The 23067-nt window shown below is 41.9% G+C and overlaps 1 protein-coding gene across 6 annotated transcripts in view; it reads left to right on the top strand.

Moving 5' to 3' along the window:
* Positions 1–12619: 12619 nt before the first annotated feature.
* Positions 12620–23067, top strand: part of ERBIN (erbb2 interacting protein) — a 120042-nt gene continuing 109594 nt past the window's right edge. For 5 of the 6 annotated variants that reach the window (XM_075446902.1, XM_075446904.1, XM_075446901.1 and 2 more), the window contains exon 1: positions 12709–12798. The gene's annotated coding sequence lies outside the window, so the exon portion shown is untranslated. Of the gene's footprint in view, positions 12799–23067 lie in introns of all 6 variants that reach the window. The other variant, XM_075446905.1, reaches the window with a different exon arrangement.

Here is a 23067-nt window from a genome sequence, read left to right as displayed (position 1 = left end):
TTTTTATTATTCTGTAGTCAAGTAAGGAAAAACAAAATAAGTGTGCAAAACATAAAAAATGACAAATATAAGTATCTGTGTATATTTAGAAAATGTTTAGTACTTCAGTCACCTAAAAGGCTGCAATTTACATTAAAAAAAATGGTTGTGTGCAATACGATTCATTTGGATGGCTCAGCTTTATACTTACAGCAAATAGAAATGATATTTAACACCTGACTAATTAATTTCAAGCATTGGAGAACAACTGAAATACATCCGAGTTTAGTTCTTTAGAGTTGGCACTGGATTAACAAAGCATAGTCAGAGTATTTCTTAGTAACTGCGAGCAAAACATCATTAATTTAGGTGGGTTGTGTTTGCTGCACTGTGGCACTGACACAGTTGATTTTTCCTGCATCTGTGAGGAGAATTATCAAGTGGGATAAATTACCAGAGTCTGAGGACCTCCACTGTAACTGGCCTTTTTATGAACAAGAAATCCAGCCCACATTAGAGGAAGTATTTAGGAATCTTACTTCCCCTAAAATGAAGGGAATTAAGTGCTAAAATATGTTTATTAGGTCTAGGTTCTAGCCTTTTATTCAAAAGTCTCTAACACATATTCAGTCTTTAATCCTCAAGCAGCTGTAAACAACCGCAAAGCTCTGGCAGAGCAGTGTAAGGCTGAAAATGGGAAAGTACTGAAACCCGACTTCAATCTTTTGCCAGAAGTTCCAGAGACTTGATGTTATGTATGCATTTATTTCATCGTGTAGTATGATACTGGCATAGGTCTGGTGTGTTCTTTTTGGAGTGATGTGCTGGGCTGAGAGTGGGTATTTTACTGCCTCTCCACCTCTTCTGTCCTCTCCTTACTCTTCACTCTTCTCTATCCCTTCATTTACTAATCTCCTCTCCTGTGTAGTCTTCTTCACCCACAGACTTAACGACTTCTCCCTTCTCCCACTCCTTTGTTTGTCTTTATCTCATTTTCCATCAGACCGTTGCTTCTGTTCTTCAATAAAGTCATCAGAGAAGAAAGCAAACTACCTTGAAGAGAGAGACAGGCTAGCTGATGAAAGGGTGGCAGGCCTGTTGCCATTGCGGTAAGAAAGCAGACATGGTAGCTTGCCACCTGGCACGGTGTTCACCCTAATTGCATTTCCCTGCTTATGCTGCTCAATGATTTTGCACAGTGCCTGTATTTGCCCAGCCATATGTGACTGCGCTGATGTTGGAAATCCGTTCCTCCTCCTTTCATTTCCTTTTTCAGCTGCTTCCCTGCTCTCTCAAGGCTTTGAGAAGACCACCGCATACATTTCTATTCTATTTGATAATAGTTATTTTCGCCTATCTCCTTCATTTCTTCGCAGTTGTACATTAACTTGAGAGCACATACTAACTGCTCACATCCATTTCCTCTGCAGTCACCAACAGGCATTACTTCCTCAGTATTATTCCTCGTATTTCTCAGTGTCAGCAGCTCCTCCCTACACTGTAGCCTCCTTAGTCGAGCCTTTATTTGCATTTCTTTGCTGAAGAATCACTCCCTCAGTTTTCAGAGTGCTGATCCTTCATTTACAAGAGAACTAGCATCTGCTTTTTCTTCTTCGTTTCCAGAAGCCTGTATACTCAGGCAGCATGACTGGAATTTGCCAGTACTTGTATCTGCTTCATACACAAGAAAGTAAAGCAACTGTTGGGGCACCTGCATGAAATTTGGATGTGCCCTTTTCTCCAACACACTCCACTGTCGTCTGCCTGGACTTGCTTTCCACTTCCCAAGGCTGCACTCTTTTTTGCCTGGGACCAAAACACCTCTGTTTGTCACTTTATTTTTCACCCTTCAATGGCTGGTCCTTCTCTGAAGGTCAGCTGAACTATTTCATTCATCTCCAGGAAGTCAGGAAGGTCTCACTATTCAGTAGTGGCTAAACACTCTCATTTTTATTGCAGTCGCGTAAATAGGAGACCGAATGCAGCACTGCACTACAGGTGATTTCCCGCTTCATGCAATCCTTACAGCAAAAAGGAACTCATAGGACATTTCCTGTGCATGGTGGAACAGAAGCAGTCTGATCTCCTCTGGAAGCATAGTCGTGTATGACTGGGAAGGCGTCATTTTTAGTGTTGGAGTGAGGGACAAGACAGCTGTAAAATAATAAGTTTGGTATCTTAAATTCAATTTTTGTTTCACTAACAAATGCTTCAAATTTCTGGTGAAGCCTGGTAATTCAAAATTTCAGTAGCTAACAGTGGTTTGTGACTTTTTTTTATCTGTGAGGGGTGACGGCAGAGAGCTTTGATTCGTTTGCTGCAGCACTGAGATTTTCAGGACTTCTCCGTTCTAAGCTCAAGCAGTTGAGGGGGAGGAAAGAGAAGGTGTGTGTGGTGGGGGAGGAGAGCAAGGGAAAGAAAGGAGTGTTTTCCACTGAATATCTGAGAGTGAGTAAACTGTTGTATTTGCTGAGACATCATTATTTTAAATTAACTCTTGAGATTTCTGGCACGGTCATTGCCTGGAATGTATTAACGAAGGCAACTGAAAAGAGCAGTTAAAGAAGAGATCTGCAGAGGTGAAGCTGGTTGTTAGGAGCAGAGTAATTTAAAATGCCCACTGCAACACTGCAAGTCATACTCCCTCACGTGAGAACTTCAAGACTGCTACCTCTTGTGCAACTTGTCATATTAATGGCATATTAACCAGGCAAAACAAGGAGATTTACTGGCTGATGTTCCTTTCTCAGGATTGCCAGCCTGAGTAGTCCACAAGATGGGCGAATGGAACACCCATCCTGGTACCCTTGGATGTGTCCAGCCAACACTCAAGCTCTCGGTCAGGTGCCTGGGAAAGTGGTCCTGGCTCTTGTGTGAGCCTTCCCCACAACAGTGTGTGTCAGCCGCACACTCCTCGCTGTGCACACAAGCCTCAGCACTGCCTGCAGCAAACTGACTTCGATGTGTCTTCCCATGACAAAATCCAGTCAGGCTTTTCCTAACGTATGCAGGTGAAAGCAGAATTGCTGGTTATCTACTCTTTGTTCCCCTGCAATGGACTATGGTATTTTATTTGGCATGGCAATAGAGCAGCAGGATAAGTGTGGCGAGTTGTCTGTGGCAGCCAGAGATAGACGTGGTCCTCATTTCCACAAGGTCTGAGCACCTTCCATATTGCAGTGTACGAGGGGAGCATCTGTCACAGGGGTCCATAAGTGCTCTCTGAAGGTTTGTATTTGATTTCTGCAGAGCAAGGAGATGAAAAGAGCTTGCAGCGCTGTGTCATGAGCCTCCAATGTTGTAATGAGGGAGCAGAATTCAGGGGCAACTATGGGTTTTCTTAGCTTCCTAAGCCCTCCAGGATATTCTCAGCTTGGGAAGGGCGGGAAGGTGGTAGCCCAGTAAAACATTCTGCATGTCTCATTTCACAGTCTTCAAATTGTACATACTAAAACTGTAACATGAAATTAGGGGGTTTCAATGTACGTAGATTTAATCTACTTTTCCAATTCAGTGTAAACAAGCCCTTAGGTCACGGATCTAGAGTCAGGTGTACAATTCTATTTCTATTAGCAATCTCAGCGAAGGCAACAAGTTTACTCATATGAAAAATATCTCTGCATTTGAAAAAGCAGATCCTTCTATTTTACAACTCTGTAGCAGCAGCATGCCTGTTAAATTACCTAACTTTCTGGGACATCACTCATGTTTTCCAAACTTATGTGGGATTCACATAGCTTTTGTGTCCATAGATTTTCACTGATATTTATTTTCCTTAAAATTATAGAGTAATTAAACTTATGCCATAGGCATTTTACACTGTAAGGGTGAATGCTTATCACTTAAATATTTGTGCATCTATATGTGCCACAGACATGATTTATTTACATACGTGTCTCAGGCGTCATACTTCAGATTTAGGCTCTAGCAGACTGATGTGTGTATGTATCTAGATACACCTCCAGAACTCTGCATATTAATGGTTGTATTGAAATATAAATATACGGCTGAACTGCAGGCAAAATAGCTCGTATAGTAAACATAGATATGTGATGGAAAAGAACACAACCATACCCTGGCAATTTCCTGTTTCTTCAGAGTCAGCATAAGAAAACCTCTGTGCAAATGCTGAACAGCCTGCCAAAGACAGTGCCATTTAACATGTGAATGTCTCAAAACGCAGTCTATGAATTTTCACATCTTTGAGGATTTGTCTCCCAAAGGCCTCTTGGTTGTACGGTGTCTGAATTCGAGCTGGTTTCTGGCAAAGGTAAAGAAAGAACTGAAAAACAGTGCAGTTGTTTCTCTCATTTAATACAATGCTGATACTCCTAAATCGGTGGTTTTCAGATGGAGGTGGCTGCTACTTATAAAGAACTGTGTAATCAGTAGGGTGGGACAAACAAAGTTTGAAAATATTCTAAAATGTGTCCCTTATGCCGGTAACGTCAGCCTGTTCATGACCTGCTCACAGGAAGGTGTTTGAGAGAACTGTCCCATGAAACTTACTCTGTATCTAAAAGATACACATCTTTGTCACCTGAACTTCTCCATTGATTTCCACCACTAATTCAATATTCTCTGCCCTTCCTGTACTAGAATATGAACCTCACCTTTCCAGATAACACGGCTGACAAAAAGTGACAATACAAATTACCCAACAAACTCTTCAGAAAATCAGCCACCACATGAAACGCACTAGGAAAAAAGTCTCTAGAACGGCCCCGCAAGGAGCAGGCTCTGTGTTTAAATTAACCACCAAAATACCATCTATGAATCTAATAATGCAAACAGGAAACCCTCAACGACAGTATCTTCCTGTCTATTATGTAGAACTCAGTGCTGGTATATATACAGAAAATTGTTAAATAATTACAGCATCTACTAAAACACATCCTTGAAGAGCTCTTCCCGGAGCACTTTTCCACCTCTCTTTTCAAACAACAGTTCTAGTATTAAACTCACAATCCACAGCAGATTTCCCCTGCACTAATAAACACTCCTTAGAACCAAACCTTGCTGGCATAACAAACACAAAATTCATGAATACCGACGTATTTAACATAATTGATGTCAGTGCCTGGAAGAACTATAAATTGCCATGGGTCTTCTTCATACACCTTAAAAAAATGTGATATATCACACTAAACACATCACGTACCCCCATGAGAATTACGTGCCTGAAACTAACCCGCCATTATTCACTACAGTGAACTCACACAGATAACTGATCAAGGACAAAACACAGCAAAGGATAGGAGAATATTTTTTTCGTAAAGAAAATACTCCATCTCTTGCACAGTCCAGCTCCTCACAGGGGACCTACAAGTCACGTTAAAAAAACAGTCCTGGGAACTAAAATCTGAACAGTGGAGAAACAAATTGTGGACTCCGTAGCAACATTGTTTTTAAAGCTTACCATTTTCTTGCCGATTCATCCCTGTATATTCATGTTAGCAACTGTTTTCTCTCTGGTGGTTTAATCAATTAAAAGAATGTTATTATACTGAGAACCATCACATCCCACTTATATTTAGTTTGAATTTTGCCGCTTGACAGATCTGATTAACAGATGTCAGTCAAGTCAAAATTTTGTATGCTTTCTCCAGTTTTATCAGTTGATATAATTAAAGGTATCACCTCTTCTGCAAACCTCGTCCCACTTGTATCACACAGTGTGGCAGCCACGGCATCACAACTGTACTCTCAAAATGCACAGGAGTGAGACAAACTTTTAATTTAAGCACTTCTCTCCTACTTTTACAGCAAATGGAATTGGTGTGGGAGGAAGAGGGAAATAATGCAATAAACTTTAACTTCACCTAAGGACAGGCTACTATATGAAGGTTGGAAAGCAGTGCCCTAAAGGCCTCGTAACAGCATTTTATACTGAACGTTTTTGCATTAATTGATAGGTTTCTGTGCCACCTGCATTTAGATTTCAGTGGATTTGTCTCACCAATAGTAATGAACAAGGCTATTTTCTTTTTCCTGATGAAATCTTTTCTGTGCAAATTCAAAGGGGAGCTTTCTCGCCAAAGTCGCGTGTCTGTTTAATCTAGATGTACGCTGTCTAATCACAACACTTTGAAATATGTTCATGAAAATGTGTTGATGCTGTCATGGTGCTCAGCTGTAAACTCTGCTATGTTGCTAACAGCATGGTTCATCAGAATCTGTGCATTTTTGCAACCTTAGTTTAACAAACTAAAATATTTAGAAGATTTTATTTACAGAAATCATAATATAGAGTAATTGCAGCGCTAGACTAAAGTGCACTTCTCAAAGCGCTTGGTAAAGCCACTTTCCCTGTTGAGAGCTTTTGCTTGTTTGCAGGCATGGAAATGAGTTCATACACAACTTTTTCACCTTTGTGGCCTAGAAAGTCACTATTTCCGTACCGTCGTAGCATAATACTCATACCTGCCATATAAGGCCTGTATTGAAATATTCTTTTGGTAGAGGAAACCAGTAGATGAAACCTGTGAATTGAAACATTTAAAATATTACTTTAGTTTTATTGTTTGTAACTACGATGCCTTAGAACTTATGACAGATATAATTGAAAAAAACGTCTATTTTAGAATTTAAAAAGCCACTCTAAAACCATTCTTGCCAAAGGAAAATTAAAAATGTCTATAATGGTTTTCAGTTACACTAGGCATACAAATGCAATCCTTTATATTTTGTCTGTTCAAAGGAGAAGGGATAAAATACTTGAAAAAAGAGTACATTTCTTAGCACTTGGAATTATGTTATTTATATTTGTCAGGTGGGGAGAAGAAAGGGAAAACATAACTAAAGAAGGAGAACTGAAGACTTCATAAAGAAGATAAAGGGGGAAGACCAACTCATTCTTGTTTAAGAGCATTTAGAATTGAATTTCTTGTATAACGAAAAAACTCTACTACTGTTTTACCAGATTCTGAATAATTATTTTCCCCAGACTAAAGTCGTCCTTTGTTGTGAGCCCTGTTTTGCAGATGGGGGACAATTGAAAGGATAGGTTTGTGAACTCTGCTAAAGACGTTCCACGGTAGCTTTTCTACAGATGAAAACCTCTTTATTTCAGGTACGATCTGTTAGTGTAACAGGCCTAGGGACAGGATGGTTCATCTCAGTGGGCTGTTTGGATCTCCTTGGTTCAGAAGGATTTAACCTGTGGTTCCAAATGTGGTAGTCCATAAGAAATCCAACTTTAAGCATCATTGAGCCAACACTGAAGCCAGGAATTCGCATACTGTTAGTCTTTATTTTTGCATGACTGACAGTATTCACAGAAAATAAGATGACAAGGAAAAAGTAAGGTATTTGTTAAGTGTGCACATATACAACAGCGTTGCTAAAAATTATGAAGAGATTTGTACTGTCGGCGTTGGGCCCTTTAAGAGAAATTAATGGTCAGAATAGAGATAAGGAAGCCATTAAATGTAGAAAAAACACAATTCCTCCTACAGTTGGAGAAACCTGGATTTATTTAGTGGTTAGCATGATGGGTATAATCATAAATGTGCCTATATAGTATAATTCTGGAATGATATTTGTGAAAAGTTTTACAGTGCCTATTTACATATCACTTATTCACCAACTTTTTACTCCAGAACATATTCTCATGGGTTTTCATCAGCTTAAAAAACTCAGCATAATTAAACAAACTTGCCACAGAAATTCGCCTTTGCTACCAGTGGAGAGATACAGGAGTCATAGCTTTCCTGTGGAATGCAGCACTAATTACTGACCTTGGAAGAGCAGTATAACCAGTACAGAGCTACTACAGAGCTACTATAGAGCTCGCGTAACTGATTTCCTATAGAAAAGCTATTCCAAATTTGATTAGAAATTGGTTCAGTATTATTTTAGGATTGCTTTTTGGACACTAACATCCTCAGCAGCATACACTGTTACCCTTTTTGGATCTGAGAACCTTACCAAAGGCGGTCCAAAACCATTGCCAGTGCATAGGCAAAATACTGAGCACACCGCTTATTTTAGGCAACTTCGTAGCTGGCTCTTTCTGCCAACTTCATGTTTAACTCTTTGTCTGCAGTGAGGCCAGAAGGAGCTCTGCAGGACCTTGTGAGCAAAGGATTGATGGTTACGATCCTCAGATGTCCATGTCCTCACACGGCCAGGCTGCATTTTCATTCCTTTTCATTTGTTTTGACCGGTGGCAGACTTGTGTGGGGGCATCAGCTGTCAAAACAGGCTCTTAGGCTAAGGGGCTTGCAGCATATCTTTAAGTCAGGGTTATGGAGCCTGTCCAGGAGCAAAGCAGTCCAAATCAGGCAAGAGTAAAGGTGCCTTAACACCACCTTTTTGTCTTTTTTCCTCCATGCGAAACGCTGTGCCAAGTGCTCCTCGTCAGAATTCAAGAGCTCACCCATAGTAACCGAGGAAAAGAAATACAAACAAAAAGTCACAATAAAATGTTTAAAAATAACTCTAAAACGTTCCTAACCATTTCTGGAACACTGCATATACGAAATAGCTTGTGGTGTTACAAAGGATTTCTATTGGCACTTGTGTAATACTCCAACACACAATACATTTACATTCATCACTGATTTTACTGTTTCCACAATACTGTAACCAAATACAGAGAAAACTTGTTTGCACGTCGCAATGCAATATTTAACCAGTGTAAATTTGGGATCGTATCACAGTTAGACTGCACAGAGGTTGTTTACTTAGTTTCTCTTTATAGTAGATAGGCATGATGCATTTAGAGTGTTCTAACAACATACTTCTAAGACCTAACTGCCACTGAATTATGCCAGTTTTCTGTCAATCTCACCAGCATAAATGGGGTGTAACCCAGCTGTGAATCAGATCAATGCAGAAAATGTTACAGTAAAACATTTTGGATAGACCATGTGCAAATTCAAATTACGGAGTATCTAAAATAAACTTCAATATACACTTGTTAAAGAAAAGATTACGTATGGTGTCTTTATGTCCTTCAGGCAGTTATTACTTCCAGTAATTATTATTTAATAACTATATGGCAAAGATGTCCAGAAGTCCCAATTCAAATACAGCTAAAATTCACCATTCAGGTCACTACCTGAGCACTTAACTAGCAGAAGTGCTTACCCTGCTTACCCTGGAGGCCTTTCAATCTAGCTCTTGGAAAAGCAGAAATGCATGAACGTAACGAACAATAGTGGTAAGAATAGAGAAGAGCAGCAATAAAGCCCTGTTACTCTGCAAAATTATGTATATACACTGTTCAGACCGTTGGACTCTTGAAAGGGACAAACACAGAGGTGGCTGTTTCACCAACTGTTACTTTCAGTTTAGCTGAATGGGGTTGCAGCATTTACTAGTGCTCCTGTTCAAATGTAAAAATAGAAATTTGAATGAGAGGAGTTTGGGCTTCGTGTCTGCCGTGAAATTGTGCATAAAGAATTTGTTTAAACTTTCAGTGGGATCAGTTGCATGGTCCTACTTGAAAGACTCATTATGTAACTCTGTATTTTGTACTCTGCGCATTTCATCTGTAATTATATGATAACTGGGATACCAGCTCTGGGAATTAATGTTGCTGGGGACTCTGTTGAAGCTGTAATCTAAATACTGTCTTGATATTTGCAGCACTTTCAAATCCCTGGGGTAAGTCCTGGTATTTTCTTAATTTGTATAGATGATTGTATCTTGTCTATGTGAAATGTCTTCAGGAGCTGCAGTCTAGCTAGCTATAGTTTCAGCAGACTTTGGCTAGGCTTTTATTTTTGATGTCTAAAACCATAAGTGAAATAGTAGCTTACTTTGAAACTGATGTTACAACTATGGTAGATTCACCATGAGAGCAACAGTTGCTATAAATTCCCCACACCCATCTATTACTCTGCTGCATTAATAAATGCATTGGGCAATTTGCAGTAAACATTGCCAAAGAACATTTTCACATTAAAAAAGTCATGATAATTCACGCATGAGAGAGGTGCCTTGAAGAGTTCATGATGGAGGATGTCAGTCACAGAGAGCCATTCATGTTAATAATGAGAAGGATACATTATTCGGTATTAGACAGAAATACTCAATTGTTTGCATGAGATTGAAAAAAAATAGCAATTTTATTACAGCACCAGTGTAGTGCACTATAGTGAGAAATTCTACATCTGTTGTCAGTGGGAGTGAAGTTCCCATACTTGGCCTTGGTCCAAAGCTGACTCATTTGAAGAAAACGGCTTATCTGAACAAGGAGAAATGGAAGTGATTTAATGTTTTGGGAAATATGTATATAGATATAATTTTTTTTTACAAACACTGATGATTGTATTTAGTTTAATTATTTAAATCTAAGCATAGACGTAGTCCCCAGAGAGGACTATATGCTGTGTAAAGACGGAGAGAAGGTTCATAGGAAAGTAAAATAACAATGAGCAAATACTGTCACGCTAGTAGAAATGGACGCTTACTTTCTAGATCTGGATACAAATTGGATACTCAAACATACCATTCTGACACATAGACAAGAAGTTTTAAATAAATAACAGCATTGTTAAACATAGTGGACTTCTATAGATGTGATCAGCTGTACGTTTTGTTGCTAAAGATTAAACCTTCTAGTTTAATCACTAGCAACTAGTGATCCTGAACAGGAAACGCCAACTGGAGCTACCTTCAGGGACTGGTGAGGGTTTAAAGGACTCTTCATTTCCAGTTGTACGCTAAACTCAGGGGCAGGTCGATATTAACCTGACATACCATTTTCCTGTCCTATTCAATGGCTCATGTAAAATGGCTTTTTTTACCATTTTGCCCATTTCTCAGTAAACAGATTATCATAATAAAACACTGTCTTGGCTTAGTTGGTGGCACAGAGAAGCCAGGGATTAAACCGTGCGAAAACAAAACTACCTCTGTCCTTACACGTGGTCTCTGCAGAGCACAGTTAAGAAGCATAAGGCGAGCAGCATGTACAAATCCACCCTGCTGTCAGCTTTGCGCGCTGCTTTGTGGCCGAGCACAACTCCGGGCTCCATGACTGTCGAAGTGGCATATTGCATACACAACGGGTTATCAAACACCCATTTCAAACAATCAAGGGAATTAAGCAGAAAAACATTTCCATCCATGCACTGTAGCGATCCAGCAAACACCAGTATCGAAGTCGTGTGACTTATAGTAAACCCACCAGCTGCTGCTTTTCGGAGATATTCATACATGCCTATGTTACACTGGATGGCGTTTTCAGTACCATCATGTTGTACTGAGGGGGCTGAAACACTTTGAAAGAAAATACAACCGTATGCCGGGGTTTATGTGAAACAGCGTGATAACATACGCCGCATTCTTTTAATTATTGTTGTTTGCATTGAAGTTTAAGGTAACACTGCCAAACACCATGCTTGGGTTTTTCCCCCAGATGCATCTGTTCCCCCCGGTCCTGATACCTGGAAGTTAGGGAGCGTAATACATAATGGAGCTGCAGATGCCAGGGCAGCCATGGACATAAGATGGCGAACGCCTGACACATGATCAGCCGTCCAAGCAATTTGTACATAATATATGCAATTATTAAACCGGGAAGCAGAGCTGCTTACGCCCGAGGGAACTTTTATCACTGGGGATCAGATTTGTCTGGGCAACCGACGCGCCGCTGCAGAAGCCAAACTACCTGAGAAAACTACGTGGGAAAGCCAGCGGCACCCGCAGGAGTCCCCAGAACTACCGGGCCAGGCAAGGCCCCCGCAGGCCCCCGGCCCGGCCCGCAGGCAGGCCCCGTCCCAGTCTCCGGCGCAGGCCGCACGCCAGGCGGAAGCAGGAGGGCCCGTTCCGCGGCCGCGGGACACCCCTCCACCGCTCCCCCTTCCCCCTCAGCTCCCCAGGGCCTCACCCCGCGCCCTCACACCCCCACCCCGGCCCCGGACGCCGCGCCCTCATGCCCCACCGCGCCCCATTCCTCTACACCCAGTTCCCGCCCCCCGCCGAGCTCCATTGGCTGCGGCGGCCCGTCCCTCACGGCACCTCTGGCTCGGGATTGGCTGCGCCGCGGCCTCCCGCGCTCGGCCCCACACCGGTGCGGGGGGAGGGGAGGCCGGTGAGGCCCGGCGGCGGCGTTGAGCGCCCCTCACGGCCAGTGGGGGCGCTTGAGCCGCGCCTGCCCGCTCCTCCGCCCCCCCTCCGGTGCCTGCCCCGGCCTGCGCAGCGGCCTCCCCCCGTTTACACCCCCCTCCCCGTGGCATTCCCCCTCCCCGCAGCTCCGCCGCCTTCCCGGGCCCCCGCTGCCGAGGCCGGGGGAGGGGAGGGGGGGGGGAAGGGCGGGAGGCTGCAGCTGCGGGAGAAGGGGGAAGTGTGCGAAAGGAGGCGGGGAGAGAGGGCGGCGGCGGGCGGGCAGGTGAGGCAGGCGGCCATCCCGCTCCCCTCCTGCCCTTGGCGGCGGCGGCGCGGCGGGGGGGAGGAGGAGGGGGCGGCGGCGGCGGCGGGCAGCGTGCGGAGCAGGGGAGGGAGCGACCGGTGAGGGGCGGCGGGCCGGGCAGGGCCGCGGTGGCGGGGCCGGCTGTCTGTCGGGGGCCGCCGGGCGTCCTTCCTGCCGGGCGGGGCCGTGGCGGCTGGGGGCCGCCCGCGGGGCAGAACCCGGCGGCGGGGAGCGGGAGGAGCCCGGCTGCGCTGCCTCCCCCCCCTCCCGCCGTGCACACGCACGTCGCGCGCTCCGCGCACGCCCCCGGCCTGGTCGAGAGCTGTTGCTTTTCCCCCGCTCCCTCGCCTTCCTCCTCGCTGACGAGAGGAAGGCTTGTTGGGATTCAGTGCGCTTCGGTGGGGCCGGGAGGAGCTCCTGCCTGCCGGACCTGGTTACCGCGCCCGACGGACGAGGTAAATCAAATGGAAAAGGCTCGGGGAGCGGCGGCAGCGGCGGCAACAACAACAGAGAGAGAAATCCTTCCTCTGCCGGAGGGGGTGGGGAAGAAGGAAGGAGCTCACGCTTCATTTTGGTGTCCTGTTCCTGGCCTGTGTGTTCCTGCGTTCTCCGCCTCGCGTAGCCCGGCTGCCCCTTGTGCCCCCCAGGAGTGCGCTCGGTGGTCGCTGGTTTCGCGGAGGCTGGGGGCAGCGTCTGGGGAGACCGAAAGTTTCTCAGCTCCCCAGGCGCGCACGCACAGAAGTTTCTTTGTTCGGTCGGAGAAGGTGTTGGGCTGAAGCCGCTCGAGTGCGGGACTGCGCTGCCGCTCCTTCCCTTCCGAAGCGATCGCGGACCCTAGTTACCTTCTCGGGAAACGAGGAAGTCCCAAAGGAAGGGGTATTTTTTTTTTTTGATCGTATCGAAAGATCTCGAGGCTTGGCGCTGCCTGTGTCTGCTGTTTCTTGTTTGTGTGTCGATTTTATTTTTTGGAACGTCGGTTGCAGTCTGGCCGGTCTGCTGGAAGGTGGCTGTGAGATTTCCGTGTAAAAGCGTGCCCTGGTCGTGCTCGGTAAATGCTGTCGCAGTTTTTCCCCTCTGCCGCCTCCCTTCCTCCCCTCCGCCCCCCCTGTCCCTAAGATGACGAGCTGGGCTGCGTATTTTTCAGCCTGTACAAGAGAGGTCTGTATTGCGTTCTGATCCTTGCACAAGTTTGTCTTAAGAACCTCCATTAAAAAAAACCACAAAAACCACCAAAGCTAGTGGTCAGACTTCTTGAAAGTGTGTGCAGCTGAACCTCCGGGTTAGTGTAGCCCTTTTTTTGTTTTGGTGACCGCTTTTATCATTTTTGGAAGGATTCCTGTTTGAAGCTGTTGGAGGGGAAACCAAGTGCAAAGTTTTGGTGTTAAGTTTTTGCGCTGCTGGTGCTTGTTAAGTTACGCCAACTAACCAGTTGCATGTAGTGAAAGCTCATCACAGATTCATTTCACGTGCCTCAGAGAGGCAATTATTGGTTAGTGCTTTTGTCAAGGCAAGGAATTTCTCGTATTGTGAATGTTAAAATGAGCTAGAAGCCATGGCTCTGCGCTAGCTGATCTAGATTTTTGTTTCTGTTTGTGCAAGCCAAAAGCAGCGTGTTGCTCAGACGGGATGGGTGCGCTCCAGTCTCTCGAGTGTTTGAGATGTGTTGGTATTTGCGAGGCTTCGACAAAGTAATTTCCGTGCAGAATTTTTAACACTGTTGCACGTGTAGTTGTTTAACAGCATCAAGTAATGAAGTGTTTGAGGGAAAAGTTATTAATCCAACTCCATCTGTTTCATATACTATGTGGGAAAATGTTAACGTTTAACTGACCTAAAAGAGCTTTTATAGGTGATAACAAGTAAGTTATTTGACTTGCAATGTACAGATTTACCTTTCTAGGCAGCAGTAAGGGTTATTCCTAGGCGTCAGAAGGGGCTGAACAAAATAAATGGCAGTGAACTTTGGTTTCCTTATATGGCTGATGTTTGGCAGAAAAGCAATGAAGTCTAAACAGAGCAGTCCTTTTACAAAGAATGATAATTTTCCAAAGCAGTGTTTCCGTACCAATAATGACTGGAGATTCTTGGGGGGGGGGAATTGTAGAAATGCATGACAAATTTAGTTGTAAACCACTGTGTTGGTAATGGATGCAATTTTGTTTCTTTTCAGATGTTTTGTGTTTCTTGTGATGCACTTGGTATTTTTCAATGCCGTGTAGAAGAATAGGTCCTTGTAATGGAGCCGCAACTTTTTATGCTAGTGTTTTGTCACCATGGTAGCTATGGATAAGGCCCTTTTTAATGATGAAAGTGTAATTCAGTACTGCTTACAACTAATGGTTATATCATAGAATGCCATTCATGTCATTAACATAGTTTAGGAGTTATGAAGGAGAGTATTCTTTCTTGAGATCAACCATCTCAACTGAAAATCAGTCTGACGTGGATATTCATATTAGCAAGGAAATGATTTAAGTGTATGCATGGTAGCTCATGTTGCTTGAAACAACACTTTCGTAGGTTTGTGTAGATGGCTCGGGGAAACATTCTTTTGACCTGGCTGTTCCTTGCTCATGAATTAAGTTAAGCTCAAGTAAAAATTAGTGATTTTAGGTAGGTATGCGTGCAATCAAAGAGCTAGAAGTTACAGTGTATTCCACGCTATGGAATGTGATTATCACTAGGATGATTATCATGTTAGTAAAAATATGAATAAATTTCTCTTATGAATAAGCTGCCCAGTAGATAATGTTTGGTATAAATTTAGTGCTCTATAGGGTATCCATTTGTACATCACATTCATACAGGATTGATGAGGGGGCTCCATGGAGAAAGTATTATTGATTGAGAGTTGCATGGCATGTGAAGCTGGTGCTCTAAGGAAACAGTGTTATGGTTTGTCCTTGGTGGAGTTTTTTCAGAGTCTGTCTTCTTAGGTGTAAAGAGCCATGCTTGGAATATCAAAGCTAAGGAGAGTGTTGCATGTATGTAGTGTAGATTATATGTAGCATGTTAGCAGCACGTTCTAGAAATAGACGGGGGTGGGAATGAATTCCTTAACTCAGCTTTCCTGTAGGGGTGTAATGAATCACTGGCTGTCCGCTTTGTTTTCTTGTTTTGTTTTTGTCCTTCCTGCTCCCAAGCAAAAGGAAAATCTTCTAGGGAAAATGTTACACGAAGATCAGATGGTTGTTATGTCATCTCTTTGGCAGATTCTCCCTACAAAATAACGTGGTCTGCTAGAAGAGGGTCTGACATTTGTTCCGTGTAGAGGAGTTACTAATCTAACCTTTTATGAATGAGTAACGAGTGGATGGAAAAGCTAGTCTTATGGATATGAAAAGAGTAGACTGTGTTTCTATGTGAGTGTGCAGATGTTTGTGGAGACAGTTCATACAGGCAGTTAAATGTGAATTATCTGGAAAATGAAGATTTAGAAACATTGCTATTTTACCTTGTCAGCTTTTGAGTAAGTAAAACATTAGTTTGGACAACACTTTTCACATCAGAATGAAAACATTGAAGGTAACGTTTATGATTCTGTGTAGTAACTAGTCTGTAGATAACTCTCCATTGACACCCCACACTCCACACCTCCCCCGCTCCCCATTTAGAAAGTCCAGTGTTTATGGTAACCTGTTACATTGCTGGCTTAGTGTCTTTGGAACATCTGTGAAGTCCAGTGCACACTTGTGAGGCATAGCTTACGTCTTCTACAACTTGTAAAAGTTGAACTGATTTTTTGAGTTTTGTGTAATGTTTTGAATGCTTAGGGAATATCTTTTTGTATATTGTTGTGGTAACTTGTGAACAGTTCTGTGGCTGCTCACCATTTTTTTCAGTGGGATGAGGGCTTGTCAAAGCTTCAAATGTAGATTTCCCACAGTCCTTACAGTTCTTTTCATCTCTTGGGGAGCAGCTGCAGTGTGCCACTAGTTTCCAGCTGTGAGGGTGGCTGGTAGAGCCCACTGCATCAGCACAGCTGGCACACTGTCTCCTGCAGGGTAATTATCAGCAAAAATTAGTAGGCCTAAATAACACTTCGTAGTGTGCTTCAGTAACAATTGTTAAGCAGTTCTATTGCATTTAAGATTATAAGGGGACAGGTGATAGGTAGAGAAACTTGGCTGCTCTAATGACAAGATGGGTGTGGGTTTTTTTGAAGGACTTTTTGTTGTAAAAAGATTGCTGAAATACAGTCTTAATTTCGAATTAAGAATACAATGTTCATGTACTGTGAGTAAAACCTTATAAATGTTAGGATTTCAAAGTAAGGATGCTGATACAGGAGAGATTTCTAAATCTCATCTTCTGCCTAAGAAAAACGGAAGAAGTGAATATTGCTATGCTGGAATTGGTAGTATATTTATTAGATAGTAATTGTGGGATAATTCTGCTTTTGCTGCTGCTTTCCTTCATTAGTTACCAGTTAAGATACTTGTTTCTCCAGTGCTTAATTTTCAGTACAGGTATTTGACTTATTACTCTGTTTAGTTTCACCTGTACTTCCCCTGAAGGTGATACAGAAGCATGATGTTTCAACACTAAATTGAACCTTCCATCTGTAAAAATACATTGTGACTTTGCATAATTGAGAAATAAAGCTAAACAAACCTCTTCATTTGGTCTGAATGAACCCGAACTGTAGTGTACTTATGTTGGAGAATATCAACATTGTGACTAGCTTGCCTAGGGTGGTTTAAGTTGAAAAGTAGCTTAGTTCTTTCTGTGTCTGGAACTAATTTGTAGATACTTGATACTGAGCGATTGTTATACGTAGGAACAAAAAGTGATGTTTAAGCAGAGTCTGAGAACAGTGTGAACCATCTTGGCTGCTGTGGCTATCTTGGAGTTGTAATAATGTCAGAAGGTAACCAAGCCTTTGGAGCTTCTTACGTTTGTAGACTCAATCTTATTAGATAAGGTAGTATGTGCTCTCCTCCCCTCTTTGTCCAATGCAGTAGATAACAAATTGTATGGCTGTACTCTTCTGTGCCAGAAGGGCCTTTTTCTCCTTCGTGGGGAAAACTCCAATGTTAAAATACTTGAAGTTCTGTAAGCATGTTGAAGTTAGCTGTCCAATAATGGTCTTGGTGTCTGAAGTACTGTGCTTTGAGTTTTATTGCTGTCTTTGGAGCCTGGTCATCAGTTTTCAACTCTAGTTGGCATGAGAAGTTCCTGTAGCAGCTATGCAAGGGTCTGTCTTCCCAGACAGTTCTGGAAGAAGAGTTTATGTTCTTCCTTAGTCCTTTGTTACATAATATGGGGCCTAAGTTTAATATAGCTGCAGGAGTTATTTTGTCAGCCTACCTTGCCCTCCTTGTCCTTGGAGTTTTTCAGAACGTATCTTCCAAAACTGCTAGCCCTCCGAGAAAGAAGAGGAGATGGCACAGGTGCTTTGAGCTACATCAGTACATCTGAACAAACATCTGAAAAGCAGTGGCAGATGGCTATGAATCTCAGTCACAAGTTCAGTCATCCAGGATGACTCTGGATGCCATCTTAAGCATTTAGATGGCGGAAAGTGTTTCCAGGCTTGTCTGGAAGACTTCTGGTAGGCTGCTAAGAAGCTTTGTGAGAACTGCTGCTTTTTTCCCAGAGTGTGACTATAGTCATCCTGGCATTACTCTCCTTGAGGGGAGAAATTATACTCTAAGATCAACCCAGTTGTCAGCAAATTTGGTCAAATTACTGCAGGTCTTCTGTTGTCACTTACAGGTAACCCTGAGGATAGGACGGAGGTTTATATTTGACACTGGGTATTGGAGAACTCTTAAATAATGATACTCATGCAAAGTAGAGGATTTTTCTTCCTCTGTGGAAACGTTACGCTTAATAATCTGTACATGCTTATGCATGCTTGTGGTTAAAACAAACAAAAAAGCGTGGCTACAGAAATATTTACAAGGTTGAGACCTGTATTTTCAGTGAAAGTAAACTGAGTATGGCAGCGTAGCAGTCTAAATCTTTCATGACTTAAATGCTCTGTAAATAGTCACTTTCCATGCTTGTGCTGCAGAGTGTAATATGCAGGTGTTGAATTTACTTAGTTTCCACTTTGGCCTGTGAGGCAGGTGTGTATACCTGAAGGAGGAAATGAACCTGCAGACAACTGTTGATGTGCACTGCTGTGTACTGCTGCTGGTATGTTTAGTTCCTGTGGCAAATTAGTCTGTGGTGACCTGGAATGTCAGCTTGGTAGTTAGTTCCTTTTAGGAGAATGTACTCATTTTGGGTTACTTTTGGTCACATAATCATAAGTGATGTTAACCCTGGAGCTGCGGGTCATTTAATTTCTGAGGTGCTCTATATTTTTTTGGGGGTTGGCAATAAAGTTCGTCACTGAGGGAGAAACTCGGAAGTTGACATCTTTCTGATTCATAGCTATCCAGCCTTTATACCATTTGTTTCAGCTGTGCTTTAGTAAACTTACACAAGGTGATTTATTCTGAGTAATGGAGAATATTCATGAATTCTTTAGTAGTTCTCCGTGGAGGAATTACAGGCAGAGAGAACCAAGTGTAGCATGCTAGAAAATAACATTTGGAACAAACTTAGAATTTTAGTCTAAGATCACTGTTGTTGGTTCACATATGGATGTTGAAAACTGTTAAAAACAAGGTAACAACTAAGGACTCAATTCTAAGTAGGAACAGGAGAAAACGAAGGTTAAACCTGTGTGTTTCCATCCTTGCTGGAAATGTGACAGGAAAGGGAAATCAGTTGGAACTCTGAATTTGGCAAGCCATCTGGCTCTGATTCTGATGGGTGAGATTAGAAACATTGAGGGAGGGAGAAACTATCAGAGCTTTACTATTTTACTATACTATTGTTTAACTATAGTGCCTCTTATTTGTGTCTTTTCATTTAGGACTCTTTTTTTTCTGAGCAGTGTTTTGTGGGGAAGGGAGCTTTCTGTGGCTATTAGAAAATCCCGTTCTTCCAGTGCATTGTTCTTAATCTAGACGTTAGTGCTTTGGGTCCAGTACCAGAGAGTTTATCTAAATAAATGAAAACATAAACAATACAAGTACTAGAAAAGCAAGTTAGACTTAAAATAGATTCTAATAGACTTAGATGAGACTAACTTACCGTTCTGCTTGTATTTATCTGGGTGCGCTCTTCTGTTTTCCAAGGAGCTCTTACTTTGTCTTGCTTTACTGAAGCAAAGCAGAGGAAGTGCTGAGGATCATGGCGTTCCTGTGTGGTTTTGCGATGCTGCTCTTGCTAGAGAAAAACAGTAGAGCAGGCAAACGTTTCTGTGGGGTTTTCCTGTGGGAGATCTGTGGGATCTGTGGGAGAGGTATTGTCAATATTTCAAATGTCTTGTAGTCTTTCATGACATTAGTGTTACTGAATTAGTTTTGCAGCAGCAGCCTGTGATGCCTCAAGGGAGAGATTATGGCCCTGTCAACGGAGGAGGTTAAAAGAAAGTGTTATGGGACGGGACAGAAACATGTTGTTAATCAATACTTTTTTCCTCGTCCTCTTTCTTACTTCTCCCTCCACATAGAGCAACTGATCAAAAACCAATAAGTTGTTCCTTAAACTTTTAAAAATAGCACTTGATTTCTCCTGTCTGTCCCAGATGGAGTGAGTCTCTGACTATTTCCACTGAATTCAAATATATATTTGCTCATTTTAGATCACCTGTCATTCCATTTGTGTTAAGTCTTGACAAAGCTTTAAATTTCAGCTCTGGAGTACGAAATATCTGCAGAGGAATGATCTTCACTCACGATCAGAATGTTACTCATTTTCTCTAAAGTTGTGTTAACTTGTTTTTAGTCTTTGAAAAGTCTGAAGGGCAGTACGGACTGGACAATTCAAATTATTTGAAATCACAGTTACAAGATTTTGTGAAATTCCTACATTGTGCTATTCAATTGCATTTTTCCCATTAGGGGAGAAAAAGGGGCTGACATGTTAATAACAAATCAGTACGGCTCTGTCCCACTTTTTACTTCAGTAGCATCAAAGTAGTATTGTTCTTTTTTTCTCTTTCTAGAAAGCACCAGATGTCAGAAGTTAAGTAACGCTTTAAGCTGAGTTATGATTAAGTCAACTTTGAATTCAGTTTTGAGGCTATAATTTGCTCTGCAATGAGGAGGAAGAGTCTTAGTTCTACTTGAACCTTCTGTCAGGTGGAACACTTGTTTTTGACTCTAGATAGTGAATTATTATCTGTGTTGATAACAGCGCTTTAAGAGAAACTGTATTTAACTATAATTGTCTAAGTTCCAAGTAATTCTTGATATTTTTATTTTAAGCAGTAAACTATCATTCTTCACTATCTAAAGAGGGGAAAAAACCTTTGGAAACCATTCAAGAATAGCCTTCTGTTAATTTTGTTACAACAGTTGCTTATCTGATCTCCAAAATGTCTGATGTAGTAAAACAAAAGTAACATAACAGCTCTTCGTTTTTCTTGAGTCATCATCTGTTGACTTAGAGCAACACAACAGCAAGTAAAGAGAAAAGTAATTTAGTACAAAAAATATGAGCTTAAATGCTTCATTACGGTGTTGGGAGTGAAAAGAGGTTATAAGTTGGCAAAAATCAAATGCACATTTTGAGAGCAAAGGTGAGTAAATAGAGGACAAGAGTAATGGTGGTTAGCCACATGGGAGATGTGAAGAGTCTTGTAGTTAGAAGCATAGTTATACAAGGAAGAGTAATTCTTGTGCATCACAATTGTGAGCAACTAATTGGAATGGGTCAGGATCAGTATTTATATATCAGTTGTAAAATGAATGTAGAAGAAAACAATAGACAAAGGTGCAGTTCAGGGATGCCTTTATTTGCCCAGGACAGTAGCTCTTAAAAGTGTTGAGCTGATGTGTGTCACAATTGCTGTAATAAACTTGCTTAGAATCTGGAAAATACTGGGGTTTGTTGTTGGTTGTTTTTTTTTTTTAACTTTTGCTCTGTGTAGAAATAGTGGCTGCTCCTTATTGTAGCAGTGAGAAAGGTGTGTGAAAGTAAAACTCCTTCTAAAGCTGCATTGTAAATAAAAGCTTACTGTTTTTAGTACTGCGTTTTATACTGAACAAATATAAAATCAAAAAAGAAAGTGGCCTGTTGAGGTGGGTAGCACAAGACATAGACAAGTGTTCTTTAGGGAGGAAGTATTCTAAAGTAAAATGGAAATCCTGTTGTATACGCTGTTTCTGTAAGTAGTGACGTTCATTAGGGCACGGCGTAATGTTTTAAGTGTCAGGGTGCATCCTTCTGTGGTGTTTTTCATAGGCTGTGTTTTTTTGAAATATAACAATCCTGAAATGGGGAAAGAACATACATATCGACATGCACTCCTCTTTTTTGAACTCTGGTCTATGAATGTGTTTCCGCTTGTGTTCCTGTTACCTCAGATTGAATTGTGTTTAGATTTGGTGCAGCAGTTTTTCTGGGCAGTTTATCTGTCTTATTACCGGAGGGTTTTGAGTATGGTGGTTCCTCTTCCTCCCGTGTACCCAACCTCTGCTTGCTTTGTATCTCAAAGTCTCACATTGTTTTGGGCCTGCTGTGTTCTTCTAACCTATGTTGTTTGATCCATCCTAGTTCTAGCTAGGAATCCTGGCAATTACGTTTTTGGGGGGATTGTCTATAAAGCCCAGCATAAGGGCCTGTTTTGTTTTATGGGCCATGCAATTTAGGAAGCAGAACAATTAAGTAACGAGTAATCTTCTGATAAGAAATAGTTTCCTTTTTCCCCCCCCTTTCTGTTCTTGTTTGTGCTGAACTGTTATGTGTCGCCGATTGCCCGATTTTATCTGCTGGTAATTAAATGGAGAGTCTGGTTAATAGCGGAGGACTTTTCTTATATATTGAAATACTGCGTATTTACAGCAGTGAAGCTTGCTTGTTTAAAAACGTTTGGTATCTGCTGCAGATGGCTGCATAGTCTAAGGAGTGGCTTCCTGGCTGTATTGTACATGAAGTGCCAAACACGATGAAAGCAGTTTTGTTCTGGAATGCCAAAATACATTGAATCTGTTCAGGAAGTAACATATGTCAAATGAATAAAAATATTGCACTCATGCAAAATGGAATGTGGTAGTAATGTTTTTCAAATCTGGCTTCTTTCCTGAATTAAGGGGTTAAAAAAGACTTCTTGTATTGAGGATAGTGTTAAATACCAATTGCTGATTTACGTTTTCAGCATTTTCACTACCATTTGTTTCCTCATACCCTATTTTTTCATTTGATTAACATATGCCGTAGATGGAAATTGAAACAAGGAGGCTATCAATAGGAGTGCTGTATAGGAAAAAGAGTGTTAATGTTTTCCTCCTTTGATACCTAGGCCTGTGCACAGTATACATATTTTTGATGGGTTCTTTCGGGGGTGGATGATCGTTTTTGGTTTAGAGGTTGGGTGTTGGATTCCCCCCCCCCCCCCTTTTTTTTTTAAGGCTTTTAGCTTATGTATTTCTTTATGTCTCTATGAGAGTAGTATGTAATTGTATGATACTGCAGGTGGAAAACCAGGGTTGATGAAAATAAAAATGAGCAATGAAGGATGTTGTTTCTGCCCAGACTCTTAATTGCAGCAAGCTCTCAAGTCAGGAAGTGGGAACATTTACAACTAATAGCTCAAAACGTTGCAGGATTTTATTATGATACAGAAATAAGCCCAGGGCAGAGCCTGTTTTGTTGCATATTGCTTCCTTGTTTGCAAAGGAGGTGGTAGTCACTTTAATTCCTCCTAGTTGGAAGGCAAA

This window comes from Opisthocomus hoazin, chromosome Z (assembly GCF_030867145.1).
Source record: "Opisthocomus hoazin isolate bOpiHoa1 chromosome Z, bOpiHoa1.hap1, whole genome shotgun sequence".
NCBI classification, from domain to species: Eukaryota; Metazoa; Chordata; class Aves; order Opisthocomiformes; family Opisthocomidae; genus Opisthocomus; species Opisthocomus hoazin.
The sequence above is the reverse complement of the archived record's forward strand: the minus strand, read 5'-3'. Positions and strand labels throughout refer to the sequence as shown.